Here is a 24,359-nt window from a genome sequence, read left to right as displayed (position 1 = left end):
ATTTAATTGGTTACCTTCCTCAATGATGGGAGTGGGATGTATAGTTTGTGTCTGAGAGTATTGCTGCTCCCCAAAATATAGGGACTCTCTTACTAACAAAAAAATGGAGAATGGATATTGGTTCCACAACTAGTAGTTTCTGCTGTAGGGTTTTGAACTCTGATGTATCTTAATCTCAAACACATAACCCACCACAGCTCTTATATACTAAAGACTGGTGAAAGTCAATAAAAGCCATGGGCTTCTGTGTTTTGACAATTTCTATATGAATTGAAAATGTGTTATCGTCATCAAGACTAGAGTCTTATCCTTGAAGTTGTTTGTTTCTCAATGTTAAAATTAGGCCAAAGAATCTCAACTTTAGTTTATTATGAAGGAAGCCATGATAAAGTTTGAACAAACACTGAATGTTATTACAGGGAAATAAATTAGCAGGATGATTGTAACATTTTTGATAAATGGAATAAGCTTCATTTTAAATCCATCTGGGGAGAGTCGTATTTAAGGAACTTCGGTAAAAAATATGGCAGCTCATGAGTCAGAACAAATGGTAGTGTGTACAGGGTAAACAGTCCTGTCCTGCAGTGTCTGAAAGCTTCCCTCTTGCTTCCGCGGAGATGAGGACTTTAGAGCAGAAGTGTTGCTCCCCTGAGTTGGCAGAGTCTGATAAGGGCGTTAGTTAGCTCAGCTTAAAGGGCCAGTAAGGTTGCTGTAAGACGTCTCCAAGGGGATCTATCTAAAGTCTGATGTTGTCAACCAGGAGGGTTGAGAGATCCCAGGTAGAGAAAGGTGAAGGGATCTACCTAGTTGTCTAAGGACTAGTAGGTTAAAAACATAGGGCTCCCAAAAATGTAGAGTAATACGTGCCTCTGAATCTTCTCTAGTTCGAGCCATAGTATACTAAAAACTATACCACAAATTCGATCACTATTATTAGAACTAGGAGCCGATGGCAGAGAGTTATCCCACATTTTATATGCCCTTATTTTCTTTTTTCTAATACAGAATTTGTATCTTTATAATAGGATTTGTACGTAACGAATTAGGTAGCTCCTCCGTATTCCTCTTGAAATACTGCCTACTGATCTAGTCAGGCCTTTTCTTTGCTTCTCAGAAATAATTATTAACATAAGAATAAGAAGAGTAAGGCTCATGCTTGTTCACACGTGTAACAGCCAGGGTGGCTTCAGGCATTCACTGGTTAGCACACAAATTAGGAGGGGAAGCCTATTTCAAGAAGCAATTAGAGATGAATATAAAAATTCTTTGTCGGCAAAACGTAGTTAGTGACAATAAAGTGCTTTCGAGCTATCTTAGGTTCCTTAACTTCCTCCTTTCAATGGTCCCACTAACGGGTTTAAGCAAGTTCAGGGGCTGCTTTATAGAGGAGCTGTGCGAGCACAGAATGTTCACTTTCAAGATCATCCAAACTACTTTCCCATCGTTTTTAAGCTAAGAGGAACTGTCATTACTTAACATAATAAAGTAAAAATGAAAATAGAAATATTTATTCATTTGGCAAGATTTTAGGTCTGTGTGTAAATTTGGGTAAATGGTTTTCTTTTGAAGTCCTACAATTACCACTAGGAAGGCAAGCCTTGAGAAATATTCAGTTGAAGTCCAGACTGTCTGTGTAAAAAGATTTAGTAGTGCTACCTGTCACTATCAGGCACATGGACAAAAGAAGGCATGTTGAGGGGCTGGCCCCGTGGCCGAGTGGTTAAGTTCGCGCGCTCCGCTGCAGGCGGCCCAGTGTTTCGTTGGTTTGAGTCCTGGGCGCGGACATGGCACTGCTCATCAGACCACGCTGAGGCAGCGTCCCACATGCCACAACTAGAAGAACCCACACCGAAGAATACACAACTATGTACTGGGGGGCTTTGGGGAGAAAAAGGAAAAAAATAAAATCTTAAAAAAAAAAAAAAGAAGGCATGTTGAAATTGAATATGCACAAAGCATGGCAGGAGGGATAAGGTCATTAAGTATTGATGATTAAGTATAAGGATATTAAGTAATATCATCTCCCTTTTTTTGAGGAAAAGATCCAAAATGGGAAGAAACTAACTCCCGCTGTGAAGCCGGGATGAATGAAGGCCATATGGTTCATTTGCAAGCCCTTGGAGATGGCTTCTAAGTCAGGCTCAGGCATTGACTCCCTGCAAGACTTTGACTACGATACTTAGCATCACAATGCTTACAGCTGAAAAGACAAACCACGCAATTTTACAAGTAACAAGTGATATAAAAGAGAATTCCTGCAAGAAGAAATAAAAATGTAAAATAAAGATGAGAGATGCTCAACTTCATTAACAATTAAAGAACTACGAATTAAAATGGTAAGGACAAAGTATTTCCATTTGTCGGATTAACAAAAAAATTTTTAAATGTTGTTAAAGGTGAGAAGAAATGGGCACCCCCATACAGCAAGGATAAAAACATAAAATAGTGTATCTTTTTTAATTTAAAAGTTTTTTCTAATGAAAAATTTCAAATACACATAAGAATAGAGAAAATAATATAAGACACTCCACATGTGCCATCTAACAAAGGTCACGATAATTTCTTGGTATCATCTAACGTCTGCTTCCCATACAGATTTCTCTGATTGGCTGAAAAAGTCTTTTTACATTTGGTTTGTTATTACCAGAATCCAGACAAGATCTGTTAGGTCTGTCTTAACTCTTCTAAAGTCTCCTTCATCTAAGGCTATCCCAGCTTCCTCCCCCCTTTTTGTGCATGATGTTGACATGCTAAAGAAACCAGATCAATCGTGGGATGTTGAATGAATGTTCCGCAGTTTTGATTTGTTCTTCACAGCTCCTGTAAATGGGCTTGATTACATTTTAGTTTGTCTTTTTTAAAGAATATTTCTTATATACCTCATATTGCTTCACATCAAGAATCAGACAATCTTCTGTTTTCTCGCTCTTAGAGATGCTGAGATCGATCAGTGGATTCAGGAGCTGACTCCCTGATCCCTCCTTTATAAAGATCCCCATCAATATTTTACCCAGTGATTATTTGTTGGTGTCTTTCCTCTGAATCAACTTCCTTAGAGATTGCAAAGAGTTGATTTCCAATGCTAACATCCCTTCAACATTTACTAAGCTGGAGTTCTTCCATAAAGGAGAATGTTACCCTATCAACTAGGGCTATTTGGTTATTTGGAAATATAACTCATGGAAATGCCAGGGTGAGTACTTAATATTTTCCCCCTTTCTTGCTGATTTTTAAGGTGTTGTTGGTGCCTAGTGTAATCTTTCTCAAAGATAATTTGAAAATATATATGTATACATATTGATGACTAATTCTATATGTCAATTTGACTGGGCCATGGGGTGCCCAGACATTTGGCCAAACATTATTCTGGGTGTATCTGTGAGGGTGTTTCCGGATGAGATCAATATTTGCATCAGTAGACCGAGTAAAGCAAATGGCCTTCCTTAATCTCTGTGGGCCTCATTCAATCAGTTCAAGGCCTGAATAGAACAAAAAAAAACTGAACCTCCTGTGAGTAAGAGGGACTCCTCCTGCCTGACTGCCTTCAAATGGGGATGTTGGCTTTTTCCTGCCTTCTGACTTCAACTGAAACATTGGCTCTTCTTGGATCTTAATTCTGCTGGCCTTCAGACTGAAACCACACTCTCCTGGGTCTACAACTTGCTGACTGCAGACCTTGGGATTTGTAGGCCTCCATAATCATGTAAACCAATTCCTTATAATAAATCTCTTTGTGTGTATATATATACGATGTATATATATAAGAAAGAAAGAATCTTGCATCCCCCCAAAAATTCTTATGTTGAAATCCTACCTCCCCATGTGATGGTTTTTGGAGACGGGGCCTTTGGGATGTGATTAGATCATAAGGGCTCCGATGGGATTTGAGCTCATATAAAAGGGACCCCAGGGAGCTCCCTCATCCCGTCCATCATAGGTGGACACAGCAATAAGTCAGTCATCCATGAAGCAGGAAGCAGGCCCTCACCAGACACTGAATCTGCCCGCACCATGATGTTGGACTTCCAGCCTCCAGAAGTATAAGAAATAAATTTCTGTTTTTATAAGCCACCCAGACGGTGGCATTCTGTTATAGCAGCCCAAAAAGACTAAGAGATAGATATGTAACACTAAGTAAGTACAATGCTGTCTGGTCTCTAAATACCAAATTACAGCCTTGACATTATAGTATGGGGTACTCCTAGGTCTGAGAAGCTTGGTTTACTTTAATGATAAAGAACAAATATTTCTACATGCCAAAGGAGTTGGAAATTAATAGAAACCTATTCTTTGTTGTTAAGTCTGTTTCTCTTGATCGTCTGGGTCAGTCCTTGAAGATATAAGCAACTTGATTTTTAAACCTGTAGTGTTATCTGAATGAACAAATGAATGTAAAATGTTTAATAACCAATTTACATAAAATAAAAATAAGTTGAATTTGTTATTTAAAAGTTAGGGTCCTCCTAGAGCCCCTATTTTGCCCCTGGGTGAGCAATTTTATGAAGAACATGAGTAAGTCTAGTTATCTCCGGTGGCAGTATGGAAATGTCTCAAAAAAAAGTTAATTGATTTATATGAATGGAAAATATGTGCCATAAAGTACTTTGCAGAGGCGGGATGTCAAATCATAATGCTGCAATCAAAATGGTTTGAAATCGCCCATTTTAGGCAGTGCTTTGACTCAGGGAGAACAGTGTAACTTCAAAACAAGCAAGCAAAAAGCAAACCGAACCCACACCTCGAGAGAAGAGCAACGCACACCTTCTCAGAACTCACGTTGACAGACCTTCAGGATGAACTTGAACTTCATGTTTCCAGTGCAGCCTACTAGTACCTCCCCCTTCTGATACCCTGAGGAAAGAGATTAAAATTTGTAATTTGGGGGTTTTTTTAGTCTTAGCCTCTGTTTTATTCCATCTCTGCATCTGAAAAAAAACATCAAATCCTACCAGCTTTCACTGGTTAAATGAGCATTTGGATCTTTAAAACTGTACTTTTGGGAAATCTTATACGCAAATCCCTGTGGTCTATGCTCTGCACCCGTTCAGATTCCTGCCTGGATCGTCTCCTCGAATAGTGCAGAAGGAGGAGAAGGACACCGTGTATCTTCTATGCTTCAGCGTGGTGGACTAAAGCAGAAATGAGATCAAGAGAAGCTAAACATCAAATATATTGTTAGAGGATAAACTGAGGCATATTAAAGATTTGAAGAGTTTATTTGAGCAAAAATTGATTCGAATTGGGCAGCATCCAGTCTGGCAGACAGAAAGGAGCTCTGAGGAGCTGTAGGATGAGAGACTTTTAAAGGCAGAAGGGAGCGGGAATGAGGAAGTCATATGATTACCGACTGAGTGGTTCAGGATCCCGTTTCTGGGAAAGCAGGAAGTGTAATTAAGTCTCCATTTGGTGACATGGGACTTAGCATAAGAGACTCCATTTTGGGCCTGTTGTCTTGTTTTTAACAATATACTAATCTGAAGTCAACAAGCTAAATTAGGCTGAATATATTTTGCTTCTCTATTTATTTTCCTTTCAAAATTTTTTTTGATAAAGTTTTTGCCTAAGTGGTTGGGATTAAGGGGGAAAGGAGGGAGATTGTGACTGTGTTTAACCAGTTATTTGTGTCCTTTTATGATATAGATAGAGAGAACCTTAGAAGGCAAGGGGCACTGAGAGAGAGTGCTGGAGAGAAAGAGAAGGGTGGTGTCAATAAACGTTGTTTTCAACATAAAAATAGTTCATCAGGCTTTGGGTTTAATGACAATAATTTGCAGTGTCTCTCTTATCACTGACTAGGAGACCGAGTTAGTGTTCTCTCTCTTCCTTGAGCTATCAGCTCCCCTACTTGTTAATCCACCTGACCAACCAATTTACCAGGGGGACTGTATTTTTTCCAGCTGTCTCCCAACACATTTGATGACTATGGAAGTAATACCAAATAGCAAGTAAGAATTAGCCTTTGTTTGAAAGCGCTTACATTATATTCAGGCAGCAATAAAATCCTGCAGTAGCCAAAAAGCTTTTCAGAAGCACTCAGTAAGTTACAAATCCTCTAATTCAAGCACTCAGGGGAAAAAAGACTTTGCTAATGAGTCCAATAAAAGTTTTCTGCATCTTGTTAATAAACACATTCACATAACTTCACAGATTTTAGAGGGCGAAAAGGAGTAAGTAAAAGCAAAATAAAAGACAATTTGAAACATTATTGAGTAAGAAATTTATGCTACTTTCTAAAGCAGTGCTGTCCAATAGAACTACAATATAAGCTACAAATGTGAGACACATATGTCATTTAAAATTTTCTAGTAGTCACATTAAAAATGGGAAAAAACCAAGTGAAATTAATGTTAATAATATATTTATTTAATCCTATAAGTCCCAAATATTATTTGAAATATTTATTCAAAATATTTTGAAATACTATTTCAACATGTAATCAATATAAAAATTATTAATGTGATAGGTTACTTTTTTTTGTTATAAGTCTTTGAAATCCGTGTGTGTTTTACACTTACAGCACATCCCACTTTGGACTAGCCACAGTTCACGTGTTCAGCGGACATGTGTGGCTAGTGCCTCCCCCCCAGGCCACTGCAGTTCTAAAGCGTAGAATCCTGGGATAATGAACCGTGCAAAGTTTGTGGCCATCAGGCATGAGAATACCTGGTATGGCTACTCAAGCTGTTTCACTTGGTCAAATTACTTCTCTTCTCTGCCTCTCTGTTTTCTCATCTGTAAAATCATAATAACATTTACTTTGAAGAATTTGTGAAGAAATCCTTAGAAATAATGTTTATAAGGCACTAGGTCAACAGTTGACTCTGAATAATTGTAGCTCTATTTAATATTATTTTGATATGTGAAGCATACGTCTTTGTTTACGAGGGCAGAATTTTTGTGATTTGTACTCACTAATATTGATGAACCTTGTGGTATAAGATTTTAAAAATAAATTAACAGCCAGAATTGTGTTTGTTTCATCTTCGCCTTTCCAGTAGTTACTATGCAAGTGTTCTTCCTTTGTACTTGAGTATAATATGGGATTTTCCTCCACCACTACGTTGTTGCAGTAGATAATGATGGAAATATCTCCTGGACAGGGTTGAGAAGAAAGGTTTACACAAATCTAGAAGTTTTGTGGAATATTTCAAGTTAGGGAAATTAATGTGAGAACAAGAAGCATGCCTTTGTCACCGTGGTTTCTTTCTGCAGAACCTGTGGAAAAACCTTTGCACAGAGAAGACACTCAGTGAATTCTCGTGAATTGAACAGATTTTGAAAACATCCTCTCAAATGAGATGAATTATTGTGTCGATGAGTCTTGTATTCCTTCTTTTCTGTATAAGATATACATTTGGTTTTGTTTCATATTTCAAGGTACAATTTCAGGAGTAAAACAACACAAAACCCTTTCTTATAATAACTTAAAAACAAGTGCTATATAAATTAAGAGTAGCATGTATAGTAACATATATAATAGATGTGTTTATTTTAAATCCTGAAATAATTTTCTGCTTTTCAGGTCCTAAATACTATTGATGACAATTAATCTTTTTAGATTTTTCTGTTAAAATATGAGACAACAACTGCAGTACTTAGCAACATAGAAGATTATTTGGAAAATATTAAATAGAAATAAACCACATGTGCCCCAAATGCAGCAATTTTCGGAGATGACTTTTATCGTCTTGGCAAATAAATGTTGCAAACGCGAGTCTTGAACGTGAGACAGAACTAATGTTTTGTCAGCAGCTGGGAATTCTGTTGTGTAAGTGGTCGGTCAAAATTAAAATTGTATAAGGAATCATGGATCAGGCAAGAGGCCCCATGAATTTCTAAGAATTTCATAAGGAAACCGAGTACAGTGCTGCGTCACTTAATGATGGGGACCTGTTCTGAGAAATGTGTCGTTGGGTGATTTTGTCATTGTGTGAACATCACAGAGTGTATTTACACAAACCTGCATGGTATAGCCTGCTACACACCTAGGCCATGTGGCGCTGATCTTATGGGACCCCTGCTGCATAAGGGGTCTGTCATTGACCAAAACGTCATTATGTGGCACATGACTGTAATAGTGAAATATGGTCATGGTCCAGGACACGTGTGAATGAAACTTGGACTTAAAAATAGTGGGTAAAATGAAATGAAAGACAGAAGGGGCGCAGCCAAAACAATAGAGGAAATCACAGATGCCCAGAAGATAAATCATCGACTGGCTCCAATTCTTTGTGTTTCGTCAGCCCCACCTGAACTTGAACTGTGGGCGTGGGACGGTACTTAGGTTTTCTTGAAGGAGACTAAGAGATAGAAACCAGTAGGAATTGGTCGTGAGGTAGTATCTTCTGGGACAGGTGATGGAAGGAAATCTGGAATTATTATGCAACATATCAGGTCTGTAAAGAAAAATATAGAAGCTGAGCTTGCCTAAAGCATCTGTTCTTTCCTCCATGAAAAAAAGAAAAAAAAAAGAACTATAATTAATCCAAATCTCATTTTTGTAAAGATAAAATGTTTTCAATACTCTGAACCATATTTGAGAAATAAGCCCTCACTTTAGAAGGCCAAGTATGAAAAGTGTTGAGTTATTTCTGGAGGAAGCAGTAATAAATGGGGGGCAGGCAAGGATCAAGCCAGTGATAATACAAATTACACAAAAAGACTTGATAGCAATAAAGACGAAGGCAGCAATCATCTGAATCACAATTTTTGCAGAATTTGACATTTTTGAGACATTTGTGGTGGCTCAGATGGACACACATTACAAAACGCTCCTTCCGTCTAATGAGATTTCAAGTCTACCTTAATATTAACCAAATCGAAGTTGTAAAGATTTCCCTGATTCATTTAATAAATGACTAATTTCTGATTCATTTAATAAATGACTAATTTTACTCTTAAAATTTAAGTCTTTAAATTGACTCTTAAGAATTAGGCCTTTACTCTTGTAAAAGATACTTTTGGGGATAATCTTTTTTAGGAATTATCTCCTCACGTTTAAAAATATTTACCGAATGCCTGATTGAGACTTGCACATAAGCTTCTCCATAAATTTTGATGACTGAATGAATTGGGCATAATTTGAAAATTCAAGCCAGGCAATAGAATAGAAGAATAACACAGATGGGGAAAGATTAATATGGAAAAGTTGGGGCTCAGTTTCTTACGTTCTTGAGGAAAGAAAATATTTTGTGAAAAATTCAAACACTCTAAATTTGAGTGGTCGTTTATTAAACATACTCCCTACGCTTCAGATATTATGTAGTCTTTCACTCCAAGTAGAATTCTGAAAATGAAAGAAACACAAGAATTTTGGAATATTATACATAAGAAAAAAATCTCCCTTTCTGATTGTCATGTTATACGGTGCTTTTATTTTCAGTGCGGCAACTTGGGTAAAACAGATTATGTAGAGAACGAGCTAACCCCCATTTGATTCCGGTTATTTCTGATCACTCATAGTGTGAAAATGAAAGCTGAATGAGGTATATCTGCTCCTTTTTTGAACACATTTTGCCTTCTTTATAATTGTACTCAAAATCCATAAGATCTTTTCATGAACTCTATATCATATATATATATATATATATACACACACACTCGTATGTCACATTATATTCATATATCAATTTCTTAAATGTGGTTGCCTGTATGAGAAAGTAGTTAGAAATCAAATGAATACATTAAAATATTGGTTAATCACAAGGACAAGAAAAGTGATGTTTTGAATAAACACTGAATTATCTCGTAGATATTATTAGCTCTCAGTTCTAATTCTAATGGTCTACTAGCTATGGCCCCTCCAATTCGGGTTCTGGGTATGCGTAGTGAACCAAGGACTTTCTTGTATATTGTAAACTCTGAGTCTGTAGTATAAGTTGGATTACAACTAGACCATCTCTCCCTAGGTCCACCCTGTAGTAAATGCACCTATGAAAAAACGGCAGAGAAAGAGCGGATCAAATATCGAACTAGGCTCTAAACAGTGGGAGAGAAGACAGGTCCTACAACTGATTTCCTGAAAGACCTCCTCCACTTGTTCTGTTTTCTTTGTTTCAATTTTCATGTGTAAGTGGGGATATCATTTAAACATGCCCTAATTTATACAGTAATTGCAAGGATTAGTGGACTAACGTCTAGATAATTTACTCCAATTTGGAAAAATGGTGCATATTCAAAAGTTGCCATTGTTGTCTAGGCAGAGTGTGGTAATTATGCTGCTATTTTTGCCTGGCCATTAAAAACTTGCCCAAGAAAAGGTAAGATAGGCTTCAAAATCAAAACAAAACAAAAACAAAAACTCAAACAATACTCAATGTGAAGATGCCATATTCATATAGAATTGAAGATACCATCCTGCCCCCCAACAAAAACCCAGCTGAATCAATATAACACAGTGTAGTGTAAAGTGGGAATTTGACAGGTGCCTGGTTCATGTAGTCAATGTACCAAACAATTCATTAAACTTAGTGGGGTTTTTGTTATGTTCTCTTTGGTGGTGTTTTTGGCCTGAAATGTTTCCTGAACTTATACACCAAATAAATGCTTTTTAATGTCTAATGTACAAAGCAAGTGAAATAATCATATTCCCAAGAGATTAACCAAATCAATCTTAATGCTCACCTAAACAATTGTTTAAAAGGCAAGATTTATGTAAAATAGACTTCCTTGTCATCAAAACATTATATGGCTAATGTAGCTACTGTCTCGTTAGATTTTAGAACGTCCATATGGCTTTACTGGAAAATAGTCTCCAGACATTTGAATCTGTCAGGCTGTTGGCTCCCATAATGCCATCATTCCAGCACAGTCAGCCTAGAACAGGCTCTAAAAAATATTTTCAGGCTAAATATTATACTTTCTTATATCTCAAAAATCATTTAAGGTCGCCTTTACTCTAGTTGGAAATTTTATGAGAGAAACGAAAAATATTACCTTGGTCTTTCCAAACACTACAGGTCTTTGTTCCTTTCGTTTTTTTGTGGAAGAATAGCCCTGAGCTAACTACTGCCAATCCTCCTGTTTTTGCTGAGGAAGACTGTCCCTGAGCTAACATCCATGCCCATCTTCCTCTGCTTTATACGTGGGATGCCTACCACAGCATGGTTTTTGCCAAGCAGTGCCATGTTCACACCCGGGATCTGAACTGGCGAACCCTGAGCCACCGAGAGGCCGAATGTGCAAACTTAACTGCTGCGCCACTGGTCCGGCCCCTACAGGTCTTTCTATAAATGTGGCCACCTGAGTTAAAAAGGTGAAATCCTGGATTACAGAATTTTTGGATACAAAATTTCTTGGGTTTTCATCTCTCTCAGTCTAATACAGTGCTATCTGAAACAGCCTCACCCCATAGAAAGAGTTACAGTTACATGTATAACTGCTTTCTTGAATCAGTTTTGTACATGTTCGATGTACAGGTGTCTGTGACTATAGAATTCAGTGATGAGATCGAAAAATACTTTAACTGCAACTCAGATTTTCTGAATGGAAATATACAGTGAAGATGAGATTGTGACTTGGAGATATTATTGAATCTACCATGCCCATATTTTAGATTTTGTTGGGAGCTCCATTAATTTCAGGATTTTCTTCTCACTACTTTTACTTAACAAATGCAGAAGTGACCCAGGCTGTACATAAAATGAGAGAACAAGAATTAGTAATTTAACACATGATTGTGTGGATAAAACAATATTTTAATACTAATAGCAATAGGAGTGCTATGCCAAATAATGTCATATTTAATAAGCTTTTACTGTATGACAAAGACCCTTCTAAAGGTTACATTCATTGTCTTATTTTACTTCTACACAGCTTCATAAAGTAGATATATTTTTATCCTAATTTTACAGAAAGGAAGCTGAGCATAAGGAATGAAGCAAGTTGCTCGTAGTATGTATCAGGGCAAGGATGTGAAGATAGTTTGACTCTAGAGCTCACACTAATTTTCCCTTTGTTTTTCATATTACATTTATTATTGTAGAAAAAATCATGAAAAAAATCCTCATATAATTAAGGTCAATTGTATCATCGTTCCTAAATATTCACTCCCCTCCCAGAGGAAGATTTCACTTCTTGGCCCCACTGATGTCAGGCTTGGCCACGTGAGTTTGTTGGGTCAATGAAATGTTCTACTTCCCAGCAGTAGCTTTAAAAGCCCGCCCATGGTTTGCTATGATATCTTTCTCCTCTGTCACAGGAGTGGCAATGGACCAGAGAGGAGCTGTTCCATTGGACCAGGTCCTGAATCGAACATGGAAACATGGAGCACAGCTATAGCTGACATACTATGGGCATGCAGCAGGAGCTGTAATAAATATAACCTTGTAGTTGTAAGACACAGAAATTTTGGAGATGTGGTGGTGTTCATTACCGTAGCGTAACAGCCTACACTCACAGATATTGGTGCCTAAACAAACAAAAACCCAAAAATGTGTGGCAATAGCTTCAAAGATAGGTTGTGGGTACAAAGGTACAGTTACTTGAGGTTGATTGTATGGTAATTCACGTTATGAAATGGTGAAATGTTTTATAAAACTATGGTCTCTCATACCTTAAAGAGCTCCTAAGGAGCTGGTTACTCTAGGCCAAGAAGTTGAGAAACAGTGTTGTGTGTCTCCGTTGCTGAAGATGGCATTTGACAAGGCGCATCTGACAGAGAAGAGCCCAGAAAATACTGGCCAGTTTGCAAGAAGGAATGAAAGGAAATAGCGAAAGTCAAGACATTTAGGAATTTACAGAGTTGAAAGATGCAACTGAATCTCCACATAACCCACAAATGATAAAACTAAGATGGCTTTTGTATGACAAAGGGAGCCAATTAAAATTCAGCCCAAGTACAAATCAAGCATTTGCTAAAACACTTGAGCAGATCAATGTGACACCCGGTACATCTTGCATGGAACAAATGGCAAGAGATTAATGGTGTGGCACTCCCGAGGGAGCATGATAGACTCAAGATACCTAAATTAAGTGCAGAGAGAGGCATGTATATTGGCAAGCAGAGTTGTTGGAATCAAATAGACAAGGAGCCAGCTATGTTTCTGAGTGAGTGGTACTGTCGAAAAAACACCACATGGACCAAAAGAGACTGTGACTTCATGAGACTTGGTCTGCTAAACTGCCATGGGTACAAAGCAGACTGAGAATGTACCTCAGTCCCCAATGAGAGCATCACTGCCAATATTCCCGTCAGTCAGGTGTAGCCAGGGAGAATCATGGAAAGAAACACTTCTCAGAGGGTAAAGTTAGAGCCTATGGAAAATAATGAACTTTAGAGCCATTTCCACGGGTGGAATCACAGAATTATCACAGAACACTCCCCATCCTCAACTTGTAACAACTTCCCGGTGTGACCTCAGACTTTTATGGACCATTGACGGCTGCAGCTGATCCCCGTCTGCCCTCTTCTGAATGAGAATACGTGTTGTCATTATCCTGATCCTGCTCAGCCATTGTATACTGGATGTGTATGGGGTTGATAACTTGTTAATAGGTCTCCAAACCAATGTAAAGACCATAATGAGTCCCTGGATTTTGAGCCCAATGCTATGACTAGTAGGGTTATTGCCTGTGGGGATGAGGTAAGTGCGTTCTGTATGTGGGAGATGAGAGAAGTGAATATTTGTAATATTTGATGTCCATCCCTAAAACAGGATCATCCTATCCCAACCCACTGATGTCAGGCTTATACACGTGACTTTCCTCGGCCAGTGCAAGAAGTGACATGAACAGAGCCACAGCTGAGCCTGGTGGGCATAAAGCATGAGCAAGAAAGAGACATTTGGAGTCATTTGTTGCTGCAGCATAACCTAGGCTATCCTGACCGATGCAAAACATATTCATTCATTAATTTAGTCAACATTTATTAAATAATTACCATATGCTAGGCAATTGAGGTGCAAAGATGTTGTCAGAGGAAAGCAATTGCAGCAGAGCCGAAGGGCAACTAGTGACACCTGAGCTGAGGGCAGACTACATGCTGAGCGTTCAGGACATGAAACGAGAAAAATGCATTTTGATTGCTTAGGATAAATCATATATATTTGTGTGTGTGCATATGTGTCTGTGTGTGTGTTTAAATCATGGGGAGCACGGTAGCATGCAGAGCACTATGACATATGCAGTGTAGCTCCTTGATGTGTATTTCCCATCAAGAGTTCACTTTTCAGATTTGCGATAAAGCTTCTTTGCACCATTTGGAAAAAAAAGAAAGAAAGAAAAAATGGAAAAGCATCTTCAGAGCAGCAGGGGAGCCCTGGCTGCCTCTGTCGCTGCTATTTTTAGCCTGCCCCACTTCCGTCAGACTGGGTCAGTGCTGATGCCAGGGGCAAGATGGTGTCCTTGGCAGGAGCAAGACAGTGCGGTAGGGATGGTTTTTAAAAGCTGCACCTAAAAACTTGGAGAGTGTGTGATGAAGTAATTCTTACTTTTGAAAGGACTGTGTTGTGAACTCCTAAATGTTGAAAGACTTCGAATTGAGGGGAAACCACAAATGCCCTTGATCAAGTGAAATGAGCACAACCGGCCGCCTTGGCCCTTCTCTCAAGGCATTTTAGTCTGGGCGCTGCTGTGCTGATGGTGCAGACTCCACAAAGGTCAGCGCTCACTAGATCTTTATTTGGAAAGATTACCTAAGCATCACAATGCCTTAGAGTTCAATTTAAGTGACAGGGTCAGAAGCAAATCCCAAACTGTAGATCAAAGGAATATCTCAGAAGCTTGAGAGGGATTAATCTTGATTCTTGGGTTCTTGGAATCGTTACACAGAATTGCTAATTAATTGGGATACATTCTAAAAATGCATTGCTTTGTTGTTTTTTCTTGTTTTTGCTAAAGAATCAGGATGATTATCATAGAGTTTCCTGAATCCAGGTGTGGGATGGAGGATGTGTAGTTCCATATTCTCACGCAGAAGGCACTGGCCGGGAGGAGGCTGCTGCGATGGTTCCTATGTCCACTTCAGATGGTAGGAGTTACACTCAGTCGTTGTCCCATATCCCTCCTTTGTACCCTGACTCCTCCAAAATTGGCCATCAGCACATAATATACGTGCCTGGTCAGCCTCTTTTTGATGACCAATTCCGCTTTTTATAGTAGGTATTGTCCTGAGAGAATGTCTCCAAGATAGGGCTCAGACCCACCTGCCAGTTGAGTTTTGCAAATTCAAACTGTATAACCCCCAGGCAATTGTTTATTTCTTCACCCTGGTTCTGAAACAGTCAAGTCTTTGTTGACCGGTCCCCATATGCAAGTCCAAACTGCAGACTGAAATGTCCACCGGAATGCGGAGTGCTTCTCCCGCGTAGAGGTCATAACCAGGCCTCTCCTTTTCTTTCCATCAGTTTCCACAGAAGGAAGGTCTCTCTCTTTGGGATCGTAATTCCATTCATTCATTTCTTTATTTCTTAATTGACTGTGAGCAAATCAGTTCTTTACACCATACCAGCTCCCTTCGACACATTCTCCTCCTGCCCACAAGCCTACTTTCCTCTCTTGTTGGAACCTGCTCCCTTTATTGGTCTCTCGAGGTTCTGCCCAGCCTCCTTATGCTAGAATCTATTTTGCTACCGGATACTTCCTAGGACTCTGGGTCTTTTCTTAGCTTGATCCAGACTCTTTTAGTCTCAGAGAGCTATTAATTTGTTCACTCATCTTTCCGAATAACTTATCCAGAAAGCCATGTGAAGATAGCGGTCTTCTATTTGGTCGTTTTAGATCGGGATTCTCTTCCTTTCCTCATGGATCCTTTGAGAGGAGTCTTCCCTTGGTTCACCCTGGGTTTCATTTAGCTTTGGCTTCTGCTTCCAATGTTTTTCTGGTTGATTAATAGTCCTAGCTTTTCAATTCTCTTTCAGTACATTATGGTCTTATTCTATCTGAATCTAAAAAAAAACCTATGAAGGGTTCACGTAATTCCTGTCTCTAATGTCCTTGGCCCATCTGGTTGTGCACAAGGACTTTATTTCCCCATTGACTGACCACCAGACCTTGGCTAGAAAAGGGTCGTATTTCATCGTGTACCAGGCAGAGCATTATTTTTAATATTATTAGTGACAATATTGTTGTTCCTCTTTATTGAGCATGTGGTCATTTATCAGCCCTATGCTGAGCGCTCTGTAACTATGTATCTGCGTGTGCTCAGAATACAGTGAAGAGGCCCTCAAGACACTCAGTACAAATAGCCATCAATAGGAAACACACTTCAAGACTGTTCCCTATTATGTCCCTTTCTTAACTATTTAAATACTCTGAAAAATTTAAAATTCCTAACTTATCTAACCAGAATTTTCCCAAATTTATACATATTAACATTTCACAAAATCAGTGTCTGGTGGAACATACTTTGGAAAAGGCAACATTGCATCAATTCATACTTAGAGGAAACCAGAAAGGTAGACTTTATTATTCTCATTTATAGATACATAGACAATTTCAGAATGATTATGACACTTGCTCAGTTGAACAAATCATGACATAACAGAGCTAGATAGCAAATGCAGGGCTGTCTGAGTCCAAGGCCCATGCTCTCAACCACTCTGTTATTGTTACTTCAACATCTCTAATGCTAAAGGAAACTTATTTTATACCAAATATTTTTCTGACATTTAGCTCTCCCGATCCCCACAAATGGATCAACTTTAATTAAATGCACCACTTGGATTTGGAGGAAGATAAGATTGCAATGCTTTTGTGATCTCCCGAGCCAGGTTTTTTAATTCACCAGCACACTTTTGTGACATTTACCCATTTTGATGACTTAGTAGCATTCTGAAGTAGTCTCATAGTGGTTCCTGGAAGTCGATTGTAAAATTTCCAGGAATTTTTGGAGCCATTTGTTAAACACAGCCATTATTTAAAATTAAACTACACAAACCTGCAGTTAAATAAGTTATATCAGAAACAAAGGCAAGAAATGCTCCAAACTCATTAATTCCTAATTATTTTACTACATTTTACTCTTATCGATGGGCTTAAAGTTATGTATCATGGCTGTTTGGTAGAAATACTACACAGCAATGTACAACTGTGCATCTCTTACTGTCACACTGACAGCTTGAAATTGACCATCAGGGGAGTGTTTACCCCACAGAAAATGGCAAATACTATCTATCATTATTTGATTTACTGTTGCGTTGATTGTCTAGATGCATTTTTCAGTGCAGTAGTTACTGGCCACATGTGCCGCTTGAGCACTGATGTGACTAGTCTAATCTAAGATGTGTTGTAAGCATAAAATACACAGCAGATTTTGAAGACTTAGTATGAACAAAAAAGTAAAACATCTCACTAATAATTTTTATATTGACTACATGTTGAAGTGATACTATTTTGGATATATTTGGTTAAATATATACATTATCAAGATTAACTTTAATCTGTTTTTTTTTAGTGTTACTGGAAAATTGAAATTATACATGTGGCTCACGTTATATTTCTATTGGAGAGCACTGGTCTAGGCTTTAAAAAGTGATGGAGAAAATGCTAGTAACATAAATTATACTTAAAAATTTGTTTTGCTTTTAGCCATTACATTGTGAATAGCACAAAAAAAATGAGGAAATAATCTTCCAGTATTCAAAAACTATTACCTAATTTAGTAAAGAAGCTGCGTACATCATTGACAAACAAGTAAAGTTTGGACAAATGTATTTGTTGTTTTATTTTTTTCTCACTTAGTGTAAATGAAAATATAAACCAAATTCATTTCAGAACTATACTCATTTGCCAGTTGCACGTATAGGTTGACTGTGGATGTAAGATTTTGGCAAATTACAGTGAAAGAATTCTATGAGAGCCATTGGCTACATGGAATTTGCAACAAAAAGTGCTTTAGAGGTTGCTATTATTTGTAAATTTTGTCTTGTACATCCTTTCTTGTCAGTAGCATTTATAATAAACTTACGTACATAAACTTTACATATCACGTGGGCAAAATAACTATGGCCAAAAGCTGCAAGGCATACAGTTAAGATATATAAAATTAGGAAAATATAAGTTTCATCTGTATCTGAGAGAAATATGTATCTGCAGAGAAAACGCTGCATTTAAACACTTAAAAATCTCAAGACAATTTTTAAAGGAAGTCCATTGTGTTTAGAGGCAGGAAGCTAAGAAATAAACGTTAAGAAAATGGCTTCTCTGACTCTTCAAAATTCAATCAAAGTCTTTCCAAAAGCTGAATTTAAAAGGATTTAAAATGCTAAATTAGCTTAGCTGATATTTGGTTCTTGCTGTTTTCTGACACAGGTGCCATGATTATTGCTTATTTTTAGCTCACATTCAATCTTGTCTCTGCTCTTACCTAGGCCTACTCTATTAAATTTTAAATAGCCCAGCTGTGAGAGGTTGTGCTTGCTCTCAAAATGATCCATTAATTAAATTATCACACAGGAAGTGTTTAATTGCCACTCTTGCGAGAGTCATGATGAGTGGCTGGACCCACGGAGGCTCAGGAAAGGCTTCTCTGAGGAAGTGGCACTGCGAGGTGCTAGGAGAGAGGAGGAGGGGAGGGCAAGGTGCCTTCTGGGTGAAGGGAGCAGCACATGAAACGGCCATGTGGTGGGAGGGAGCAGCAAGTACAAGGGACTGAAAGAGGCTCTTGAGGATGGAACAAGGCAAGCAAGGAGGAAGATGCTTGAAAATGAGGCCAGAGTCATGGGGATGGCTCAGCTCTACAGATAAGCTGTGTTAATGATTACTGTATTTGACCTTCAGAGCAATGAGAAGCCGTAGGTTGGAGGTGGGGGTGCGGGAGGAAGGGGAGCAGGACAGACCCATGTGGCTAAGATCAGGTGTGCGTTCTCAAGGGTCAGTGCTGGCTACAGGGTAGAGAAACAACTTGGGGAGGGGGGAGACAGGGTGCAGAGTGGAGGCAAGTGGATCCCTTGAGAAGCCATTCCCAGGCAGGCGAGAGAATATAATTTTCTGGAATAGAAAAATAGTGCTAGAGAAGGAAAAAGCAGGTGGAAACATTCAGGAGGCAGAATCACAGGATTTCATGTAATCTCTACTAAACACAAACATTGGTGTTTCTCACCAGAGTGAAAGGCCATTGGCCAGGCCTCACGAGGGTGCACACAAGATGCATTTTTTCCAGCAGTTGGGGGGCGTTTTCGCTGGCCAGACACTCGTTTGCCACATTCTCCTCGGGATCTAGTAAATGCAGCTGAGGCACAGGCCTGAGAGCATCGTCGGTGTCTAAGGCAGAGCGCAGCGGCTCAGCCGTGAAGCAGTCAGAGCCCAGGCGTGCCTTCTGGGCGCCTCCAAAGAACAACCAGTGCCAGCTAAGCGCTGTGCTGAGTGCCTCCTTCTCTCTGAAGGGACCCCTCTCTGAGCTCGCAGGTCTTTTCCCGAGTGGAGATGGTGGATTAAAGCCCTCATCTGTCACATTTTTACATCAATTTAGTGTTATTTGGAGACAGCGACATTGAACTATATTTGCATTTGAACACGAACTTATCATAAAGAAATTAAAAATCAACTGTTGAGAACTTTAAATTTAGTTACTGATAAAATTCCATGTCCTAAGTATGGTGACCTAGTCAGCTGCCTTCAATAATTTGAAGGCAGATGCTTTTTTCTTGATTTTATTTTCTTATACTCTCATATCAGGGAATGTTTTCAACCAACAAAATTAATGTCATTCACTTTCCACATCGGTTTTTCTTTTTCCCATATACCGTTTTTGTCTCTCTCTCTTACTCTCCTGGTGAAATACATTTTCTGCTGTTTCTAGCTGCTGTAAAAATTCAGAAAAAATATATATACATGCATTTGCTAAAAGAGCACTAAAAAATGACAAATTACTTAATTTCAATGCTTTCAAAAATCAATCATGGAAAGAACTCTTTGAGTATCCATTGAAGTTGCATATAATTCTCCAAGAGGAAGAAACACTGATGGAATTTTTAAAAGGTTATCTTAAATTTCTGGGTTTTTTTCTTTCCCCCACATTGGATGCCATCCTTTCTGCTCTTCTTTTTAATTAGAACATGATGGGAACTTGTGTATTATTGGGTTGGCTCAGAGAAGCTAAGACCAATTCTGTTAAATAATATACTCTCTGGCTCTTGAATAAGGTTATTGCTTTTGAAAACCACCATCAGGTTCTAAAAGTTTTGTGTTTACCTTTCATAACATAATTGTTAATCAAAATCATTGCATCGCTGTGCTCTATTACAAGGGTTTCTCTACTTGGTTAAGAAAATTCTTGGGTTGAAATTTACGTTTTTAAGGAGTAAAAGCTACTCTGACTGTAATCATGAATGTACACTAGACCTGCTTGCTCTTTAGATTTAATATACACCATGTGTCCTGTACACGTAGCGGCCCATTTAACACTGAACTAGACCTTGTAGGACGGCAAGACACACACATGGCGCGGAGTGCACAGAACAGCATTAAGGAGGACTTTCGTCTGGAAACTCACTGGACAGAATCCAGAAAACAGAGCTTTGGCTCTGTTAGTGAAAACAGAGAAGGACATCTCCATTTTATCCCACTTTCACAACCAGGCAAGAAAAGAGACGGTCGATATAATAAAATAATCACAGAATAATTTTACTTGTGATGCATATTGTCTAAAACTTCATTGCCTTTCACATTCTGAAGCTCTTTTACAGATAGGCGAGGAAATGGGAGCTGCTGACAAAGAGGAAGGAAGGAGGAATGTCAGCTACTTTACTGTGAATAAAACAAGGATCTCTGGATCCAAGAAGGTCAGCATCCACACTCATTAAAAGCGGTGTGATTCTGTTCGTACGTTTTAAGACTTTTTCCAAGATAATAGTGATATCAGAAGAAGTAGCATTTTTGATCAGTTACTGTCATGCCTTCTTCTAAATGCTTTGCATGTTTTATCTTATTTCATCTGCACAAGTTTGTTAGAAGGGTCCTACGTTAGCCACAGTAAGTTACACTGTTAGTCAGTGGCAGATCCCAGACAGAAGGGTGGTAAAAGGTGTGTTTTCCATTTGCTGAACCAGCTGCTTACAAGTTGTGAAGTTGTGAAATATGTTCACGTTGTGAAAAGGCCATGGGGCAAATTTCAGCATTTGGTAAACAGAGGTTCTCTTCTCACATGTCATATAAACTTTCTCATGCCCGTTTTGTCATATTTCTGCACGAGTGTGGGTATCCCTTTTCAGCGTATGGGATTAATCTTCAGACGAGAAGCCAGAGCTTTGTACTTTAAATCGTTCTAGTACTCAGTGAGGAAATATCCGAAAGAAGCCGAACAGAAATTAATCCTCTAACTTGCCTCTCTTCATTCAAGAAGAAACGAAATTGTCTTCCAAAATCTGGATGAGAGATACATACAAGAGGCAGTTAGCACAGACGTGGTCAGGATGGATAGCACTGAGTCACAAGGGGAAACAAGCGAGCTTTATTCTTAGAAAGCACAACTGTGACCAGGCCAGAAAGCCACACAAAGAATCCCTGGCTCGCTTTACTACGAGAAAGAATTAACACCACGCGCTCTTTAAATAAAAGAGTGCTGTTTTCCCGTGCCACGAATTGTATGTTGTGGATACAGTTGTGTAAACACACGTGTGTGGTGTTTCCCACCCATCCTGTTAACAAATAATTCTGGGTATTTTCCTTTTTAAAATATGTCTAGAGCTTAATTCAAAGGAACCAAGCGGACAAGGCAAAGCCGTATACTGAGTCCTCACTATTGACGTACTTCCTCACGAGGACGGTGGCCCTCGTACTGAACAGGGACCGGCTGTGCAACCTGTCAGCCTCTTCAGGGAAGATGGGACCCGTTCCCACGGCCCCGCAGTCCCCAGGAGGGTATGTCTCCCGTCTCCCTTTCCGCCTCTGTAAGCAACGCCACCTAGTTAGCTCTTCTCAGTCAACACACGAATGTTAGGTAGAATTTTGAGCGATTTTTAAAACCTCTCACTCGCCTACCAGCGAGGTGCCCACCCTGGCGCCCATGCACACACACACACACACTTGCACACACAGTCCTCTAAGAGCCTGTTGTTTTCCTAACATCCTGGTGAGAAACACGGAGTCCAGTGATTCAGAAAAGGGCTCTGGAATACAGCTTCCTGAGGGTCAGGCCTGTCACTGGCTTTGTGAGCTTGGGCAAGCCCTTTAAATTCTTTCAGTCTCAGATTTCTCACTTTTAAAATTGAAAAACCAGCCACCATGATACACTTAGATGCTTTCAACACGTTCCAAGCATTTAAAATGTGTCAGGCAATCTTCCAGTCACTTTACATACATTAAATCATCGAATCTTCATGACAACCCTGAGAAGTAGGTATTACTATTGTTATTATTTTCCCCATTTTATATAAAGAAATGGAGGCACAAAGAAGTTAATTTGCTCAAAGTTACAAAAGATAACTGCCTCGTCTTTATTTAAGATGTTATTTTCTTCATCATCGATTTACTTGGGTAACTTCTGATTTCTTAAAATATCACATTGAAATATTTATCTGGATAACTGAGTTTTTTGGTGCCCCCTTAAGTTCTGTACCTGAAGTGAGGGCCTCACTTGCCTCACCCTGTCCTGGCCTGAATTGCTCATCTCTGAGCTGTCATGGGCCTTGGATGATGCATGAGAAGTCCTTTGTACAGCCAGCGACCTTTTAAATGGTGCTGTCATCATTATTATTATTCTTTCATGTAAATGAGGAAAAAAGAAGAGCTAAGTAACTTTTCTAAATAAGCACAAAATGGCAGTTTGAAGAAGAATTTGCAAGTCTCACTTCTCTCTTGACCTAATAATGTATAATGTAAAGAGTCTGCTTTTATTGTCACAGGTACCAAGATTTGTATAATACTTTCTCCTTTTCCAAAACACTTTCATAAATAATATATACAATTATATATATGCTATAACTTATATATATGTATTATTTATAATATATGCACATAATTTGAGCTTTACAACAGGAAGATTAAGTAGATAGGGAAAGTATTTTTATCTTCTTTTTAGTATGTGAGAAAACCAAGACTCGGTGGGACTAAGTAGTTTGCTCGAGGGACCGGCGGGCAAGTCATGAAGAGCTTTACGTTGTGTTTTGCACCCATTTAGGAGAAATTCTTAGTAATTGCTTGAGCCAGACACTCTCCTGCCTTGACATCCCTGTAATGTCAGTTCAGGGGTTTGGTGCACACAGCTGCTGCCTGCTCCTCCTTCTGTTCTTCCGCAGACAAAGTGATGAAGGGGTGGGATGGATGAAGGAAATGCCACAAATTGCCGAATCCCACAAATCTCTTCTTTTCTCCTCAAAGGGCACAGAAATGCTTCCTGCTTTTCCTGGGGGCCGGGGGAGCAGGGGCACCGAGCAGGAATGGTGACTGTAGTTAGCAATGAATTGAAGTGTTAAAACTTCTTCTTTCCTCTTTGTTGCTTTTACACTTTCAAAGTCATCTATAAGAAACAGCCATTAATAATGTAACTTGATTCGTGAATTAAGAAAAACCTTTGTTTTTAATCTGAGGGTCTTCAAACCCCGTTATCCTTTATTGATATACCTAGAAAGCTTAGAACAATGATTGCTGTCATTTTATTTCCCCAAATAATTTAATTTAAGGATTTTAATTTTCATCCTGTGCTTTGTGACTAATCTGATCTTGTCTCTTCTCCTTTCAAATTTTGGTTATAGCTCCCTAATTATGGAATGCAATTAATCACAGAGCAAAAGGTAACGTCTTTAATTTTCTAGAAATAAGAGTCATATGACCTCTGAAAACAGCTGTTCACACTTGTGCTCTCGCAGTGAAAGGGCAGCTTTTGGTACAGATATCTTTTGCAGGGAAAATTGAAAAATTGTGAAGATGCAATCTATAGCATCAATAAAATAGTCATAATAAAATATTTTTCTCTTAATCTCTCATCTGAAAAATAGTCTTAATTCTACTAATAGTCTTTTTTTTTCTTTATTATTCTAATACTATGAGATAAACCCTACCACTCAAGTATTTCTTTTTTTTATTGTGGTAACATTGGTTTATAAGATTATATAAATTTCGGGTGTACATCATTATATTTCAATTTCTGTGTAGATTACAACATGTTCACCATCCAAAGACTAATTACAATCCATCACAACACACATGTGCCTAATCTCCCGTTTCGCTCTCCTCCCTCCCTTCTCCTCCGGTAACCATCAATCCAATCTCTGTCACTATGTGCTTATTCGTTGTTGTTTTTATCTTCTATTTATGAGTGATATCATACAAGATTTGACTTTCTCCCTCTTACTTATTCCGCTTAGCATAATACCCTCAAGGACCATCCATGTTGTCACAAATGGCTGGATTTCATCATTTCTTATGGCTGAGTAGTATTCCATTGTGTATAAATACCACATCTCCTTTATCCATTCGTCCCT

At 38.7% G+C, this 24,359-nt stretch overlaps 1 long non-coding RNA gene across 1 annotated transcript in view; it reads right to left on the bottom strand.

The window, feature by feature from the left end:
• Positions 1-17,676: 17,676 nt before the first annotated feature.
• Positions 17,677-24,359, bottom strand: part of LOC139039871 (uncharacterized) — a 112,098-nt gene continuing 105,415 nt past the window's right edge. The window contains exon 5 of the long non-coding RNA XR_011493084.1: positions 17,677-21,302. This is a non-coding gene — a long non-coding RNA (uncharacterized lncRNA). The remainder of the gene's footprint in view (positions 21,303-24,359) is intronic.

Source organism: Equus asinus, chromosome 12 (assembly GCF_041296235.1).
Source record: "Equus asinus isolate D_3611 breed Donkey chromosome 12, EquAss-T2T_v2, whole genome shotgun sequence".
Classification (NCBI taxonomy): Eukaryota; Metazoa; Chordata; class Mammalia; order Perissodactyla; family Equidae; genus Equus; species Equus asinus.
This window is presented reverse-complemented; position numbering and strand designations above follow the sequence as displayed.